General features: G+C 41.3%; 1 protein-coding gene and 1 pseudogene across 1 annotated transcript in view; one reads left to right on the plus strand and one right to left on the minus strand.

Moving 5' to 3' along the window:
- EDARADD (EDAR associated death domain) overlaps positions 1–18645 on the minus strand; it is a 98367-nt gene that overhangs the window by 25122 nt on the left and 54600 nt on the right. The window lies entirely within an intron of this gene.
- Positions 15676–16441, plus strand: LOC118847481 (annotated as a pseudogene).

The following is an 18645-nucleotide window of genomic DNA, read 5'->3' on the forward strand; positions in this document are numbered from 1 at the left end:
TTCAACTGCAAAAATGCTTAGTGGCCTCTGGGCAAGTCACTTAACCTCAGTTTCCTCATCTGTAAAATGGAGATAATTGATAGCACTCACCTCCTAGAGTTGTGAGGATGGAATGAGATCATATTTGTAAAGTACTCTGCAAACCTTAAAGTGCTATAGAAAAGCTAGTTATTACCACCATCATCATTATTATTACAATGTAACCCAAGACCTCTTAATTGCCAAATCCAATGGCCCTTTTTAGTCCCTATTTTTCCTTGACTTCTCTGAAGCCCTGGACACTCTTGACGACTCATGCCCTCCTCTGGATATTCTCTCCCTTAGTTTCTTTGGTTTTCCTTCTACCTCTTTAGTGGTTTTTTTTTCTATTGAGCTTAGGTTCTCTGAGGTCCTGGCTGATCGTCTTCTCTCTTTTTTTCCTCCCTTGGAAATCTCATTTACTCGTGCGACTTCAAACACTTGGATAGTCTTCCAGAGTTCCTCAGACACAAGAACACAAGGTGGGTCCCAGGACACATCACTTTCCTGCCTTCTGCCTGTGCTTCCTGACAGGGGTGTACCACCTCCTACTTCCTCAACAAGGTTCCAGTGACAATAGCCATAATGCCACTAGGACCTGCTCATGCTTGCCTTGAGGAGGCATCTTAGGAGGCATCACCTCTGGCTCTTGCCTGTGTGAGGGAACTCCAGATGTGAGGATATTTCCTCCCTCCTTTCTCAGTCAACTCAGTGTATCAGGATCTCTCTCTTTGTCTCTGTCTTTCACTCTCCCCACTTTCCCAAATCCTGTCCTCATACTAGGGCACTTCGGTATACATGTGGCTCTTCCCTCAAATACCCTAACTTGTCAGTTTCTCAATGTACTCAACTCCCAGACCTATTCTTCAATTTTATCCCAGCTACAAAAAAGATGGTCTTATTTTCTCAAACCTGCTATCAGCCACAAGTATTCCCTTTCATGTTCAAGAGCTCCAAAATTCTTTTTCTGATTATCGTCTTTTATCATTTCATCTTCCCTATGCCCCTGAGGGGGATGGTTTTCTAATACTATGTAGCTTATGAGCCCTCACTGGTGTGTTTCCTGCTATGATTGTTAATTGAGAATCATTTAGTCAGCCAGACTCATGTAGTTTTTAGAAAAGGGTATTTACTAAAGTGGCACAGTGAGAATAACTGCTGCAAAAATAGCCCTCTTCCCCCCAAAAGTCTGTAACATACTTTCCCACAAGTCTATACAGAGTCCAGCAGAAAGTGGGCTCAAGCTTGGTGAGCACTTATGGCCAAGTGGTAACTAACAATTCCTGGTTGCTGTGAAGTTTTTTCTCAAGAAGATTCCCCCCCTAGACATGGCGTAGATTTTTGCTGGGCTCTTTGGAAGGCTATGAAGTTCAACATGCACTCGACTCCTGATTCAGACATTGCTGCCATCCACTGTTCTCCCAAAGGATGATGCTAGGATACTGATTGGAAGATGGGAAGTACAAAATACTGTGAACATTCAAAGCTCACAAAGTCATCCTCAGGCCAAGAGAGATGGAGAAGAAATAAAGACTGAAGCCAAAGTTCTCTCCTCTCTTCCAAGGTACTCCTTTCTCAGGGGGTTTAGCTGGTGTGATCTCTTCCCTTCACCAGAATCATTCTTGCATGCCAGATGCTCAAATAACTTGAGGTTAAAACTGATCTGTTTTATAGATGATCCACAAGTTAAACAAGTTGGCGATTTGGATACAGGAGTCAGGGAATTGGGAAGGATGATCATAAGGCTGTGAACCTTAGTTCCTGGGAAGATACTGGTACCATCAAATCAAAATGGAGATATTTGAAGAAGAGATACTCTTATTCAGGTATGGGTTGGATGAGATGTTTAGTTTCTGATTCAAATTCTGATGAGTTGGTAACTGATCAGATCTCACTTTTTCCGTCTATAAAATAAGCTGTTTTGGAACAGATGATTTTTAAGGTCCCTTCCAATTCTAAAATTCTATCAGAAGATAAGCCTGTGTAAATACCAAAAATTATTTTCGGTACTGTGAAAAACAAATACAAAATATCCTGAATTCTTGGCCAAGAAATACAGGAAATATAGGAAACTTGAAAGATCATGAGGGATGTGAAAGGTTTATAATCTTATAATCTTTCAGCCTTATCTCTCCCTATCAATAGTACCATACCGCAGACAAGGTAGACTATTAGGTATTTCCTGAACACGTCAGGTACTTTATCAACTGTATCTTTTTTCATGCTAGAATTTCTTTTCCATCCATACTTTCCATCTATTGATACCTTACCTATGTGTGTACCCAGTGGCATGTTAGTAAATGTTTAACAATCAGCTCTGTGTGTGTGTGTGTGTGATGTACTCAGGGCGCACTTCTAAGTTTAATTTGAATTATTAACATTTTCTCCACCACTTTCTTAAGTCTAGATAATCAATATAAAAATAAATCAAGCCCTGATTTGTGGCAGATTTTGAAGGTATAAATGCTCACACTGAAAATCTAATAATCAAGAGCCATTTGAAGCCAGATAGAGCTGGTTCTAGCACACCCCTGAGGGTGTCCTCAGGTTCTGCTCTGGACCCTCTCGTCTTTTCACTCTACATTCTGGTACTTGGTGACCTACTTCATCAGCTCCAATGGGTTCAATTATCATCTCTGAGCCAATGACTACCAGATCTCTGTCTCCAACCCTAGTTTCTCTCCTGAACTCCACTCTTACAGCACCAACAATGTCAAACTGGATATCCTCATAGACATTTCAAACTCAACATTTTCAAAACAGAACTTATTCTCTTCCCTTCTCCCCTCCCTGAAAAAATTATTCCTCTTTCACATTTCTTTATTTCTTTCAAGGCACCACTATATTTCCAGTCACCCAAGCTTACAACCTTGTAGTCATTCTTAACTCTTCATTCTCCCTTACCCCACATAGCTAACCTTTTGTTAACTGTTGTTGAATCTACCTCCAAAATATTTCTCACATCCTTTCCATTTTCTCCATTCACAAGGCCATCATTCTAGTCAAGGCCTTCATCACCTCTCTCCTCAAGTACTTCAATAAGCACTTAATTGGTCTTTCAGCCTCAACTCTCTTCCCCTTCCATACCATACTCCACAGAGTGGCCAAAGTGAGCTTCCTAAAGCAGGGCTGACTATGCCGCTTCCCTGTTCTATACTTAGAAGCCTGTAGGATCAAACACTGACACCTCGGTTTGGCACTTAAAGCCCTCCCTTTCCAGATTTATTATACCTCACTCTCCTTTAGACACTTTTTAGTTGGCCAAGCTGGGAAGACCTCCTGCAGAAGGGTAACATTTGAAATGAAATCTTGAAAGAAGACAGGGGTGTCAACAGGTGGAGGGGAGGAGGGGGACTATTCCCTGTCTAGGGAGCCCACAGCCAGTACAAAGGAGGAGGACCTGGAGCATTGGGCACAAAGAAGAGCAAGCGTGCCAATATATTGCTAGACTCAAACTTGTGGAGGAGTTTACTGAGCAGGGGAATGGCAAGAGGAGACCCAAGCTTTAAGAAAATCACTTTAGGAGATGTGTGAAGAGACTGGAACAGGGAAAGAATTGAGGCAAAGGGACCAATTAGAAAGCTATTGGAACTGCAATGAGGGCCTAAATTAGAGTGATGGCTATGTGAGACGAAGCTTGGTGGTACAATGGATGCAGTGCCAAGCCTGGAGTCAAGAAGACTCATTTTCCTGAGTTCAAACCTGGCCTCAGACACCACCAGCTGTGTGACCCTGGGCGAGTCACTTAACCCTGTTTGCCTCAGTTTCCTTATTGGTAAAATGAGCGGGAGAAGGAAATGGTAAACCACTCCAGTATCTCTGCCAAGAAAACCCCAAATGGAATCATGAAGAACTGGACATGACTGAAACAACTGAACATATATGAATAGAAATATTCAAGAGGTATTGTGAAGACAGAAATGACAAGATGGAGCAGCTAATTGGGCACGTGTATTGTATACGTTTGGAGAGTCAAGGATGTCAGGATGACAAGATTACAAACCTGGGTGACTGGGAGAATGGGGTTGCCCTTAATAATAATAGAAAAATGTGGAAGAGGGGTATGTTTTAGGGGAAAGATAATGAGTTCTGTTTTGGATGTGTTGAGTTTAAGATGCTTACATCATACCTGGTTTAAAATATCCAACATGTAGTTGGAGATATGGGGGTGGAGCTCAGAAAAGAAACTAGGGCTGAATAAAATAGATACGGTAATCATCTGCATAAATCTGATAACTGCCCATGGGAGATTACCTATGGAGATAGTCTAGAGAGAAGGGCCCAGGACAGAGACTTATGGGATACCCACAGTGAGTGGAGTGACAAGCATAATAAAGACACAGCAAAGGACACTTAGAAGGAGGGGTCAGGCAGGGAGGAAGAGAAATAAGAGATAGCATTGTCTTGAAAACTCAGAGAGAGGAGAGTAAACACCCCTTCCCACACGTGGCCTTTGGTGGTTCCCCTAAAAAATTACCTTGCATTTATTTCCTATGTGTAACAGAGGGAATTTCCCTCCCCCATCTCAATTGATATGATCAGAAGGGCCTCAATGTGATCACAAAGTATTAAGTAGGTGTGAAGGAATTTTCCCCACAACCCTAACACAATGTGTGAATGAGTACTTAATCAATTTGAGAGAATTATAGGACCTTGGCCATTGGATTAAGACAACCAGCACCACACAGGAGATATCTTGTGATTGTTTGAGAAAACCAGTTATGCTCCTTGGGCCTATATATAAAAGCAACAAGTTATTTAGTGGCGGAAGATTCCACTTCAACCACTGAATTTTCTCAACCACTGGAATACTCTCTCTCCTCATCTCTACCTCTCGACATCCCTGGTTGCTTTCAAGATTCAGTTCAAATGTTACCCTTCTGTAGGAGGCAATCTCAGTTTCCCTCCCATCCTCCTACCCCCAATTCAGTCCTCCTGTTAAATTTACCTTCTTTTTACATTCTGCGTATAATATATGTCCTACTTATTTACATGCTGTCTCCTCAACACATAAATTTGAAGAGTACTTTGTGGAGGTGGACTTCTTCAAATGTACCATGAGTAGGTTCCACAAGAACTATAGGGCAGCAAGACCCCCTCTCCTCAACTGTCCACATCATCAGGGTTACTGATTCAGCAGTAAGTGTCAGGAACCCTCGGGACATAGGTGCTGTTATCACTCCCGTTTTACAGATGAGGAAACTGAGGCAAACAGAGGTTGAGCAATTTGCCCAGGGTCACATAGTTAGTATTTGAGGCCGTCTTTGAACTCAGGTCAGCCACTCTGCCCGTGTATACCGGTTTCAAGGGATGTGACCCTTCTCAGTACAGAAGAATACTATCTATGAACTCGAATAAGGAGCAGAGCCTGGGGGCTGAGCTCAATGTCCTACTAGCAGAGATGCCTCACCTAAGCAGAGCTATGTATGGACTCTGTGGGGGAAAAAAGAACTTCTAGGCCTGAAAGTATCAGGAGTTGTAAGTTGTCATTGTTACAGATGTGACTTATTACCACTGTACTTTAAGTATGACCCTACTTTCCCCAAGGATGTGTCTGTGCCTGTGTGAGAGTGTATCCCAGATTTTTTTGAGGCATGTTTTATTCCAGTTGTTCTTATTATATTATGTTAGTAAATGTCTTTGCTAAAAATCTAATTAAATTTACTGGCATGATTATTAATGGGAATCACAGCAGTGGGAGCTCATGGGCTATAAGAGTAAGAGCATTCACCTATAAGTTTACCCCTAGAACCCAAGTTGCCCACAAGACCCAACACATAAAATGTAAATGTAAAATGGCGGACTATTCCAGAAAGGTTGTATCATAGACATACAGTGTACATGGTACATTCTCCCAGGAAAATAGATTCCCTATGCTTAGCACAATGCCTGGCACATAGCATATGCTTAACAAATGCTTTGTTGGTTGATCGATAAATCTTACTCATCCTTTAAAACCCAGATCAAATGCCATCTCTTCCTTGCAAAACTCCCAACTCCTTCAGGAAGTGATTTCTTCCCCTATCATAGCCTCCATAACATTTAATTTTATTTTTCCTCTTCCACAGTTCAACATATTCAAGTTTGTCATATATTTACCTGTGTTCACATCTTCAAAGAAGCGTAATATTGTAGATTCAGAATTGAAAGGGACTTTAGAGATCATTTAGTCCCATACTCTTATTTTAGAAGTGAGGAAATGGAAGCCTAGAAAGGTCAAGTTGTTTCTTTCTCTACACCATCTTTTGGTTATGTCCCTTTCTTTCTGCTCTCTTGAGACTGTCTCAAGTCCCTTCCCACTCCAATCCATCCTCTATACAGCTGCCAAAGTGATTTTTCTAAAGCATCAGGTGGGTTTTTCTCTCTACTATTGTTACTCCCTACTATCTACAATGCACGTTCAACATATATGTACTTATGGACTCATTCTATGGGTTTCCCATCCAACTTCATATCCTAACCCAGACAATATGCATGTTTATCTACTTTTTCTTTTCTCTCAGCGCAGATGACTAAGCCAGTGTCTTTTGAACTGCCATATATTTCACTGAATTGGCTTTTTAGTGCTTCTGGGCTTGATATAACCAGCACAATGCATCATCCCCAAAGTGTTGTTGTTCAGTCATTTCAGTCTTGTCTTATTCTTCGTGACCCTATTGGGGGTTTTCTTGGCAAAGATATTGGAATGGTGTGCCATTTTTTTCTCCAGCTCATTTTACAGATGAGGAAACTGAGGCAAACAGGGTTAAGTGACTTGCCCAGGGTCACACAGCTAGTAAATGCCTCTGGTCTGATTTCAACTCAGGAAGATGAGTCTTTCTGAGTCCAGGCCTACAGCTCTATCCACACTGCACCACCCAGCTGCAGGAGTACCTAATGAACTTTTCAATCCATATGAATTATGTCTTTATTTGAACTTTGCACTGGTGATCTTCCATGATACTGACAAACACCTTTGATGAGCTTTCTGGTATATTCTTAATAAGTGTTTTTTGAATGAACAAGTGAATGAATGAGTGAGAAATCCTGGTGCCCCTTGAATACTCCAGGTAGTTGCCCACCATCTCCTACTCCACCTCCCCACTAGGCTACCAGGGAGTGAAATATAGTAAAATATCCCCAATTTACAGCACACATATTAGATACAACTTTAAAGAGCATAGCCTATAACAGACCTTAGTTCTTAAAGCTCAGTTGGGAGGGGCAGGGGGTCATATTGCCATAGTCTGTGCTGCTACAGAAGATGGACGATTGAGACATTAGTATAATGAGGTAGGTGCATTTCTAGAGTTTTTTAAAAAGTAAAAATGTATAGATAAATTGTGAATTGAAGGTCAACATTTAGAAACAAGTGCATCATTCACAGCATAGGCCCTGGCATAAAAGGAGAGCATATCTCCCTGAAAACTCCTAGGTCTTTGAAGAACAGGACAAGTTATAAAAGGCTTAACATAGCACACACAACATGACAGCAGAATATTAGGTGGCTACTTTCTCTGCCAGGGCCCGAGGGCTTTGGGACCTTTCTTGAAAGACTTTGGCCCTCCTAGTTTCATTACCCTTCCTCGTAGTGAGTGATCAGAACAGTAATAGACCCATCTTCTTGACAACAGGTCCTTTATAGAGGCAGTTGGGTGGCACACTGGATAGTATGCTGGGCCTGGAGTCAGGAATTTAACCCAAATTTAAATCTAGTCTTAGATACTCGGTGACCCTGGGCAAGTCACTTAACTGCTGTTTGCCTCAGTTTCCTCAACTGTAAAATGGGGAAAATAGCATCTACCTACCCGAGTTCTTGTGAGCATCAAATAAGATGATATTTGTGAAGTGCATAGCATAGTGCCTGGCACATAGTAGGCATGTATAAATGCTTTTTTTTTTCTTCCTTTCCTTCCTTCCTCCTAATGAAAATAAGGATAATATAGGTAAGATGTTGTGATGCACCGTGTCTGTAGGAAATTAGAGCGGCTGGGTTCTAATCCTGGTTCTTTCATAAACTAGCTGTATAAGCTTGGAAAAAATCCCTTAACTTTTCTAGGTTATAGTTTCCTATCTTTAAAATAAGGTGGCAAATTTAATTGACCTCTAGGGTTCTTTCCAGCCCCAAAATTCTATGATTCTACAATGGAAAGAGTACTAGTCAGGGTTCAAATCCCACCACTATCATTAACTATCTGATATACAGATATAGAGTAAGTCAAGTAACTTCTCTTGAACCCAGTTTTCTCATCTCTAAAACAAGAATTAAAAAAGCTGTAAAAAGCTAGGTGGGGGAAAGTGAAGGAGAAGGGAATAAGCTTTATATAGCATCTACTATGTGCCAGGTGCTGTGTTAAGTGCTTTACAAATATTATTTCATTTGATCCTTGTAACAATCCTGGAAGGTAGTTGGTGTTATTATTTACAGTTTGCAGTTTAAGAAAGTGGGGCAAACAGAGGTCAAGTGACTTGCCCAGGGGTCAATCTATCAATCAGGAAGTATTTACTAAGCACCTACTATATGCTAGGAACTGTTCTAAGGGCTAGGTCATACAGCTAGTAAGTGTCTGAGGTCAAATTTGAACTCAGGTCTTTCTGATGAAATGTCCAGCACTCCGTCCACTGTACCACCTACCAGCTAGGTGACCTCTAGCTCCAAATCTGTGATCCTAAGATATTATTTGAATTGAATTATTCTGAATAAATGCATGAGATTGACATAGAGAATGGAGGGCTAGCCTTGGAGGCTGAAAAAGCTGGGTTCAAATTCTGCATCTGACACAGTAATCCTGGGCAAAGCTGGTAACTATGTATATATTGCTATGGACAGACAGTTAGAAGACATGTCTGCTGATTTGTGATATTTGCTCCATTTATATAATTTCTGCTTATAATTTCTGTTTGTATTTTCTCTGAAGTTCAAGGTGTTGATTTTTCCCCTGAACTAAGTGAATGGTGTTGCTTTTATTAAAAAAGCAGATCAAAGAACCTGTGCTACCAGCCCTCCTGTGTGCTGGTTTTATTGGTCTTACACCCCCACAGCAGCTGCAGCAGCATTATTGTTACAACTATCCTGATCTCCTCAGTTACTAGAGCACACTCCCAAATACTAAATTATGTTGTATAAATTTTGTATTTACTTATCAATCAACAAGCACTTATTAAGCACCCACTAGCTTTGAGAAACTGTTCTATGTACTAGGTTTATAAAGATAAAAATGAGATCTAATTCCTGCCCTCAAGGAGTTTATATCCTTAGGAAAATTTTTTTAGCACAATCTTCTGTTTTATTGATATTTAGGTAGCAGAGATGAGGAGGGAGAAAATTCTATGCATGGGTGGAGCAGCCAGTGAAAATGCCCAGAGTTGGGAAATGGAATATCTTGTTCAAGGAACAACTAGGAACCAGTGTCACTGGATCACAGAGTGTATGGGGATGAGAATAAAGCATAAGAAGACTAGAAAGGTGGAGGGAGGGCAGCTTATGAAGGGCTTTGAATACTAATTAGAAGATTTTACATTTGATCCTGGAGGTGATAGGGAGCCATTGCAATTTATTCAATGGTGTGTGTGTGTGTGTGTGTGTGTGTGTGTGTGTGTGTGTGTCTGTGTGTGTGTGTGTGTGTGTGAGAGAGAGAGAGAGAGAGAGAGAGAGAGAGAGAGAGAGAGAGAGGGAGAGAGAGAAAGACAGAAAGAGAGATGAGATTTAGGGAGATCATTTTGATAGCTGAGTGGAGAAGGAACTGGAGTAGGGAAAGATTTGAGACAGAGAGAGACCAACCAGCAGGATGCTGCAATAATACAGGTGTGAGGTGATAAGGTCCTGCACCAGGATGGTGGCAGTGTCTGAGGAGAGAAGACATCATATGAGAGAGACGTGATGAAGGTAAAATCAACAGGGCTTGGTAATAGAATGGCTACATGGGGTGAGAGAGAACAAGTTGAGGATGCCCCCTAGGTTGCAAACCTGTATGACTGGGTGAATGGTGATGTCCTCAACAGTCATAGGGAAGTTAGGAAGATAGGAACATTTAGGAGGAAAGATAATGAGTTCAGTTTTGGATATACTGAATTTAAGATGGCTATAGGATGTCCAGTGAGAGATGTCCAATAGGCACTTGGAGATGGGAAGTCAGCAGAGAGGTTACGGGTGGATAAGTAAATTTGAGAATCAACAGTATAGAGAATGATAACTGAATCCATGGGAACTGATGAAATCACCAAGTGAAATAGTATAGAGGGAGAAGAGAAGAGGGTCCAAGGTAGACAGAGCATGATGTAGATCCAGCAAAGGAGACTGAGAAGGAGTGGTGAGACATGTGGGAGGAGAACCATGAGAGAAAAGTATCACTAAAACCTAGAGAAAAGAGAGTATCAAGGAGAAGGGGATGACCAACAGTGTCAAAGGCTACAGAGAGGTCAAGAAGGATGAGGACTGAGAAAGGGCCATTAGATTTGGCAATTAAGAGACCATTAGTAACTTTGGGGGGCAAATAGGTGGTGCAGTGGATAGAGTGCCCAGTCTGGAGTCAGGAAGACTCAAATTCCCAAGTTCAAATCCAGTCTCAGCCATTTACTGGCTATGTGACTCGGGCAAACCCTGTTTGCCTCAGTTTCCTCATTGATAAAATGAACTGGAGAAGGAAATGGCAAACCACTCCATTATCTTGGCCCAGAAATGACCCCATTTCCAAGTGGAGTCATGAAGAAAGAGGAATTCTGGAGGGAAAAGTTTTGGTTAAATGATGAGGTGTGAAGCCAGACTGTAGAAAGTAAGAAGAAAGGAACTTAAGAAATATATTGTATACACACACACGTGTGTGTGTATACTTATTTTGTATATACTTCTGTTGAATACAAATTCCTTTATCTTTGTATCTCTAGCACCTAGCACAATACCTGGCACAGAGTAGATGCTTAATAAATTCTTGATTGATTTGATTGATTTTTGGATGAAAGTGTTGTTAAATTCTTGTGATGAAGAATTTTTGATGTAGGAGAAAAGCAATGAACTAAGCAAGAGACTCATTTCCTTTGGCTGCAGTTTTCTTGTCTATTTAAATCACATTTATTGATTGTCTATCCTATGCAGCATGGGATAATTTTAAGTGCTGGAAGTAACATTTGAGTTGAATTTTTAAGGATGTTGGGAATTCTAGGAGGAAGTTGAGGGGGTGCATTCCAAGCATGTAGGACAGCCTGAACATGGAGGACTGCAGAGACAAAAAATGCAATGTTATGGAGGAGGATCAAGGAAGAAGGCTAATTTGGCTGGAAGTTAAAGTGAGGGAAGAGAAATAATGTATGAGAAACCTGGAAAGGTAGGAGGCTCAAACCAGATTGTGATGGGTTTTAAATGTCAAACAGATGTCTCCAAAGGCAGAGGGAGCCACTGGAGATTTTTAAGGTGGAAGGGAGGCATGGAATTATCTGCATGAAAATTCCTTTGACGAATTAAAATTGCAACCCACCTATGATTTAGTCATTGTCTTACAAAGGCGACCGTGGCTGTTTACTTCCCGTATTCACACAGCTAGTAAACCTCACAGGATTTGTACCCAAGACTTCCTTACTGCAAAGCCATTATTATATCCACCCTTCCAGGTTGTCTATATGGTGTCAATAGAGGAATAAACAATATGAGAGCCTTTTGCAGGAACAAGAAACTCGAAAGTGCTGCACAATTCTCCAAATGCAATCTGGCTTACAATCCAATTCAATTCTGAGTCTTGTTTGGTATCTGTTTGCAGTGTCTGTCCAACACACACACACACACACACACACACACACACACACACACACTGAATGGGGTGCCTGTCAAAATACATGGTGTAATCTTGGCAATACACATTTTTCATTTATTTTGTGTTTCTAGGGTTGCCGTGGATGAAGAATTCATTACATGTGGCCAAACTGGGGATGAGTCTCTTGTTCTTTTCTAGACTGGTCCTTTGATAGCAGGCTCCATCTATTGCTGAGACTCATGGTCAAAGTCTTTCCAGCTTAGAAGAACCTTAAAGAACCCAAGGGTTACCTCCAAATAATGAGTCATTAGAGAAAGACTTTGTGAAGACATCCCACCCCCCACATCTTGTATTTTTTTAAAAAAAGCAAAAACCAGAAAACTAGAATCTTTTGATAAATCTGTGGGCTCAGAAATGGAGGGAGAATCTGTGAAAGACTAATGTGATCTTAGGTTGAAATATGGTGTTGAGAATGATGGAAGAGACAATTCTGTATTCTGATCTAGTCAAACCATATCTAGAAGGCATTAATGTGATAAGAATAAAAACATCCAAAGTTGGAGATTAAGATGGAGATAGAACTTAAAACTTTGTCATATAAGTACAGGTTGATGGAACTGGGGCTATTTAGCCTATAGAAGAGAAACCTTGTTGAGGCAGATGGGAGTATAACAGCTAATTTCGAATGACCGAAGGCCTGTCATGTTTAAGCTCATTTTCCTTGACTCTGAAGGATAAAAGTATGACTAAAGGGTGAAAGATACAGGGAGGCCAATTTTGTTTAAACCTAAGGAAAGACCTAGAGCTATTCCCAAAATAGAATATTGTTTTGGGGGAGTGGTCTACATGTAATGAGTTCAAAGGGCCCTAGATGACCACTTGTGAATTAGGCTGGGTCAAGAACACACTAGATAGCCTCTGACGTTTCTTCCAAATCTTGAGACTCTATGTGAAGGCCCTGGGATTTTACCTTATACCCTGAAAATCGGCAAAGATGATGAAAATGTGTAATAGTTAATGTTAGAGGAGTTGTAGAATGACAGGCACATGAATACATTGCTGGTAGAATTATGAAATGATACAGTCATTTTGGGAAACAATTTAAAATTATTTTTAGTCTCTTTTAATGGGGTGCTTGGGTGCTTGTGCTTGGTCCCCAATTCCAAGATCACATTTCTCCCTAGCCTCAAAACACTATCCCTGACAGTTTTCTTCCCAGACCAAGGACACTATGCCTAGCAATAATTCATGAGTGGCCCCCATAAACTACCTTTCCTCACAATTACTCATAAGTGGGTCCCCAGTAAAACAAACTATTTTTCCCCATCACAAGAACAAGCTGACTTCTGAAGAAATTCTCTTATAAAAACAAGACTATCTTGTAACCACAGAATTATCATGTATTGATTCCCAAAGTTATCATATTCAATCCAGAGGTCAAGCTATAGTCACAACTCTCAAAGCTATCTTGCTACAGACATAACAGACCAAAAATATACCCATGAGAAACCCCTTCCCCTGGTTTCTAGTAGTGAATGATGCTATGAGCAAGGTTGTAAGTTATCACCTAATTAGCATATCTGCTAAATAATCTACTACTTTTCCTATATGCTTTAGCATCATTTCTGTTAAGTGGCAAGTTCCTTAAGGAGCTCTGCCTGCTATATTGGCATTACAATAAACCCTTGCCACCTTGACTTAAAGAATGCTTGAGTCTGTGAATTCATTCTAGATGACCCTCTCCTGTACTCTGGTCTTTGGGGGGTCTCTGACTCCTCCCCCTCAAACCTCATCATCTTTGAACCAGAGACTCCATTAATGGGCTCATATGCTAATTGGTAAGAAGAAAGTCTTCCTATTTATAATAATAATATGCAATATTTATAACAATACTTTTTGTGAGAGCAAAGAATTGGGAACAAAGACACCCACTGACTGGGAAATGGCTAAACAAATTGTGGTATATGACTGTAATGAAATATTATTGTACTGTAAGAAATGATATTATGTGATAAATACAGAGAAGCATAGAAAGATCTACATGAACTGATGCTGAGAGAATCAAGTAGAGCTGAGAAAACAATAAACACAAGTACAACAATGTTCAATGGAAAGAACAACCATACGCACAAATAATAAAATATGAATGAAGCAGAATTACAAAGATCATGTGCGACTTTCCACTTTCTATGTGGAGGTCTGCTTGGTTTGACCTCCAAGGAGCATGATCTCCCACCCTGGATAAGGTGGTCCCCTGAAATCTCATCAACATGATGTTTAACTCAGCTTTAGATACTCTACACCTCCCTAAGCCTCCTCTCTCCTCTGACTTGGAGGGCTAGTGGTGGAGCACTAATCTCTTTCCAAAGATTTCCTTTGTAGAAGGCTGGATTTGGACTCTGCAGCTTACTCTCCACTATCCACCTGTACTCTGCTTGGTTCGAACGCTAAAGAATTGATGCCTCCCCACACTGGTACTGCTTGGGGTCTGTCTCCCCAGTCCCTTTGCTTTCCAGCTTCCTTTTGCATGTTGTCTTTCCCCTTTAGATAGTAAGCCCCTTGAGGGCAGGAACTGTCTTTTTCTTAATTGTATCCCCAGTGTTGAGCACAGTGCCTGGCACAGAGGAGTGGCTTAATTAATGACTGTTTAATTGAATTATTGACTTGAATGAAGAGGTCTGAGAGGACTGCCCCAACCTACCCTTTTGTGGTGGTGACCACCCATGGGGGATGCACATTACACATATTTTTGGACTTTTTCAACCTATTAATTGCTTGTACTTATTTTTTCCTTTTTTTTTTCCTTTGTCTTTAAAAAATACTATTTGCTGTATGGGATGGCTCTCTGGGAGGGAGAAGGAAAGGAATGCTAGGGGAAACTATGATGATGTGAAAAAAGAAGGCAATAATAAAAACTTATTTTAAAAGAAAATTTAAAAAAGAAAAAATTGTTAGATCTTCAGTACTGCTTGACAATCCTTTTTTTAAGCTCTTCGATTTGTAATCTCATTCCCTATCTGTAGCAGCCATTCTCAACCTCCTTCACCCTAACAGCATTCTGACCTCCACCATGTAAGTAGCTCCCTTTTGCGTTCTTTCCCTTCATTTCCAATTGACCTCCTATTTACTTAAGACATGAGGCTGCTCTACTTAGCTTCTCTAACTTCTCATTCTCCTTTATTAATTCATCTGATTTTTCACCCTAAATTAATGAAACAGCTACTTACATTCCAGTTTCTACAAAAAAAAAAAGGAATTTTATTTTCAAAATAGAACCCTTCCCCACTCACTATGTTGTTTTGTAAAAGTATTATTATCTTTCAGAGGAGTCTTTTTCAATCTAATTCATCTTAAATTATGAAAAGCACATAGGTAAAAGGACGAATGTTATGTACAAATTAGTTACAGTGTGATACAGGCCTAACTTTAAACAGAGAGTGACAACATGGTGTGATACAGGCCTAACCTTAAACAGGGAGAGACAGCATGGTGGTGTGGTAGTATATGGTAGTATATATCTCTGACATATACTATGTACTAACTGTGTGAAGCTCAGGAAGTCACTTAATCTCCCAGTGGCCTCAGGCAATTCTAATTGCGGAGAGGTAGGATTCTTTAGTTCCTCGTAGTCGGAAGCCGCCTACATCTATGAAATCACAGGTCCATTAAGAAAAAAACAAAACAAAACACCTTAAAGAACATAGGAAAATTGCTCACAGCTAGCTAAACAAACAATATAGCCTTTAATTTTTAAGGGAATGTGGTTTGCTGCAAGAAAATGGAAGAATTTTTGTTAAAGAGACAAGAGATATTCATATTCTAAGTTCATATGCTAGTTCAAACTCAGCCAGGACAGTAGTCAACCAATAATAGATTGTCATTGAAAGATAAAAGATAAACATTGGCCCAGTCCCTGGGCTTTCCCTTCGTCGTAGCCATGGCGGGAGGAACCCTCCAGGTCTCTTGGCTGCTCCCGCTCGTCCTGTCCGCCTTCGTCCAGCCCATCCGGGGCCAGGAAAGGATGAAGACGGACTGCTACCCAGGGATTACGGGTACCATCTATGAGTATGGGGCCCTCACCATGGACGGTGATGAATACATCCCTTTCAAGCAATATGCAGGCAAATACGTCCTCTTTGTCAATGTTGCCACCTACTGAGGCCTGACGGTCCAGTACCTTGAATTGAATGCACTACAGGAAGAATTTAAGTCCCTTGGCTTTGTTATCCTGGGATTCCCCAGCAACCAATTTGGACAACAAGAACCAGGACAGAACTCAGAAATCCTTCCTGCTCTCAAGTACGTACGCCCAGGTGGAGGCTTTGTGCCCAATTTCCAGCTATTTGAGAAAGGAGATGTGAATGGAGAGAAGGAACAGAAGTTTTACACATTCCTGAAGAATTCCTGCCCTGCCCCCTCTGAAGTTGTGGGCACACCCAGCAAACTCTTCTGGGAGCCCATGAAGGTCCATGACATCCACTGGAATTTTGAGAAATTCCTGGTGGGGCCAGACGGTGTCCCCATCATGCGCTGGTACCACCGGGCCACAATCAGCACAGTCAAGGTGGACATCTTGGACTATCTGCGGAAGCGTGGCAGCCAAGACAGGACTGCTGAAGACTGGCAGAAGTAACTGCTGTCTTCAGGGAGTAGAAAAGGGATACTGTTCAGGGAAGGGATCGCCCCAGCCCAAAGCCCTAACCAGAATATACTGTCTGCCTGAGACCCTGCTCCACAAGATGCTGCTATTCAGAGAATGTGTGTGGGTGCACGGGCAGACATCAGAATGCCTACACACAGAGATGTATTTTCAGGGGTTTGGTGCCTAGGTGTGCATGAGATCAGAGACAGGTATAGACACCCACCTCCATACCCTAGCTCCTTGCTCTACTGAATACTCATTTTCCAATATTAATGTTTTCCAATCCCAACCCACAGAGGAAAATCAGCTTTTAAGTCAGGTTACTGAACCTCTCAGATCTGTTCCTCAGGAGAACCCTGGTCCTGGAATTTCCCATGACTCCACAGTGAACCCCTCTGCCTTAGCTCATCTGAAGTAAGAGGCTTTGGAAGCCCAGTGACCCACTGAAAATAAGACAGGCCCCTTCCTCAGCTCAGTACAAATGAGTGCCTTCTTTCCCTTCTCTGAACAACCCCTTTAAACCCCCTTTGCCCTACCCCATAGTTACCCACTGGTGAGCTGCCCAAAGGGCTCTGCCAGGGCAAAAGACTGGTGTGAAAGAAGACAGAGAGTGTCCTAAAGTAAGGGATGGCATCTTTATGATGGTGGGATCCAAAGCCTCTCCAGGGTGGATCCCATCAGAGCCTGCAAAAGGTGTTATGACCCTTCATGCATTCAGGTTGTGACACCTAAGCAGGGATGCTGCCCCCTACAGGGGGATGCTCACCCTCTCCTATCACTCTAGCCCCCCCCCCCCCCCACATTAAGAGTCATACCCACTGGTGACAAATAAAAACCTTTCCGCAGCAAAAAAAAAAAAGATAAACATTGGAAGTGGTTACAATGGAAGAAAGTAAAGGTTTATCTGTCTTCCTAGACTCAGCATGACTCTCCATAACAGAACCTTTTAAAAAGGGGCTATTCGCCTGCCTCTCTAAATTGGTTTTTCCATATGATTTGACTCAAGTAAATGAAGTAGTAAAGTAATAAATGAAGAACAGAAAGAATGGTCTTTCCTTTATGGTCAAAATGGTTTATTCCTATAAGCTGACTAAACCATTGTCAGAATATGACTGTCAGTATCCATCAAACTTCCCATCCTATCTTCTGCCTGATGAAAAGTTCTTATTCTTGCTATCCTACTTTTCTTGTCACATCTAATCCAAATAATAAATGACCAACTACTCCCTCCACCTGACTCTTCCGCTGAACTAGGATCACAGATATCGAGCAAAAAGGACCTTAGAGATTATCTAGTCCAACCTCCTTATTTTTTTAATTCTTTTTTTCCTAAGTCTTTTTTTATTTATTTAATATTTTTAGTTTTCAGCATTGATTTTCACAAGAGTTTGAATTACAAATTTTCTCCCCATTTCCACCCTCCCCCCCACTCCAAGATGGCATATATTCTGATTGCCCTGTTCCCCAGTCAGCCCTCCCTTCTGTCACCCATCTCCCCGCCCCATCCCCTTTTCCCGTACTTTCTTATAGGGCAAGATAGATTTCTATGCCCCATTGCCTGTGTATCTTATTTCCTAGTTGCATGCAAAACTTTTTTTTTGAACATCTGCTTTTAAAACTTTGAGTTGCAAATTCTCTCCCCTCTTCCCTCCCCACCCACCCTCCCTAAGAAGGCAAGCAATTCAACATAGGCCACATGTGTATCATTATGTAAACCCCTTCCACAATACTCATGTTGTGAAAGACTAACTATATTTTGCTCTTTCCTATCCTATCCCCCTTTATCCAATTTTCTCCCTTGACCCTATCCCTTTTTGAAAGTGTTTGCTTTTGATTACCTCCTCTCCCTATCTGCCCTCCCTTCTATCATCCCCCCTTTTTTATATCCTTCCTCCTTCTTTCCTGTGGGGTAAGATACCCATTTGAGTGTGTATGTTATTCCTTCCTCAGGTCAAATCCGATGACAGCAAGATTCACTCATTCCCCCTCACTTTCCCCCTCTTCCCCTCCTGCAGAACTGCTTTTACTTGCCACTTTTATGTGAGATAATTTACCCCATTCTATCTGTCCCTTCCTCCATCTCTCAATATATTCCTCTCTCATCCCTTAATTTGATTTTATTTTTTTAGATATCATCCCTTCATATTCAACTCATCCTATGCCCTCTGTCTCTCTCTGTCTCTGTCTCCAAAAAGCCAATGAGGAGAAGAATTCCTTGAAAGGCAGAATTAGCCAAATGGAAAAGGAGGTCCATTTGAGTCA

The sequence above is a fragment of the Trichosurus vulpecula genome, chromosome 4 (assembly GCF_011100635.1).
Source record: "Trichosurus vulpecula isolate mTriVul1 chromosome 4, mTriVul1.pri, whole genome shotgun sequence".
Lineage (NCBI taxonomy): Eukaryota > Metazoa > Chordata > Mammalia > Diprotodontia > Phalangeridae > Trichosurus > Trichosurus vulpecula.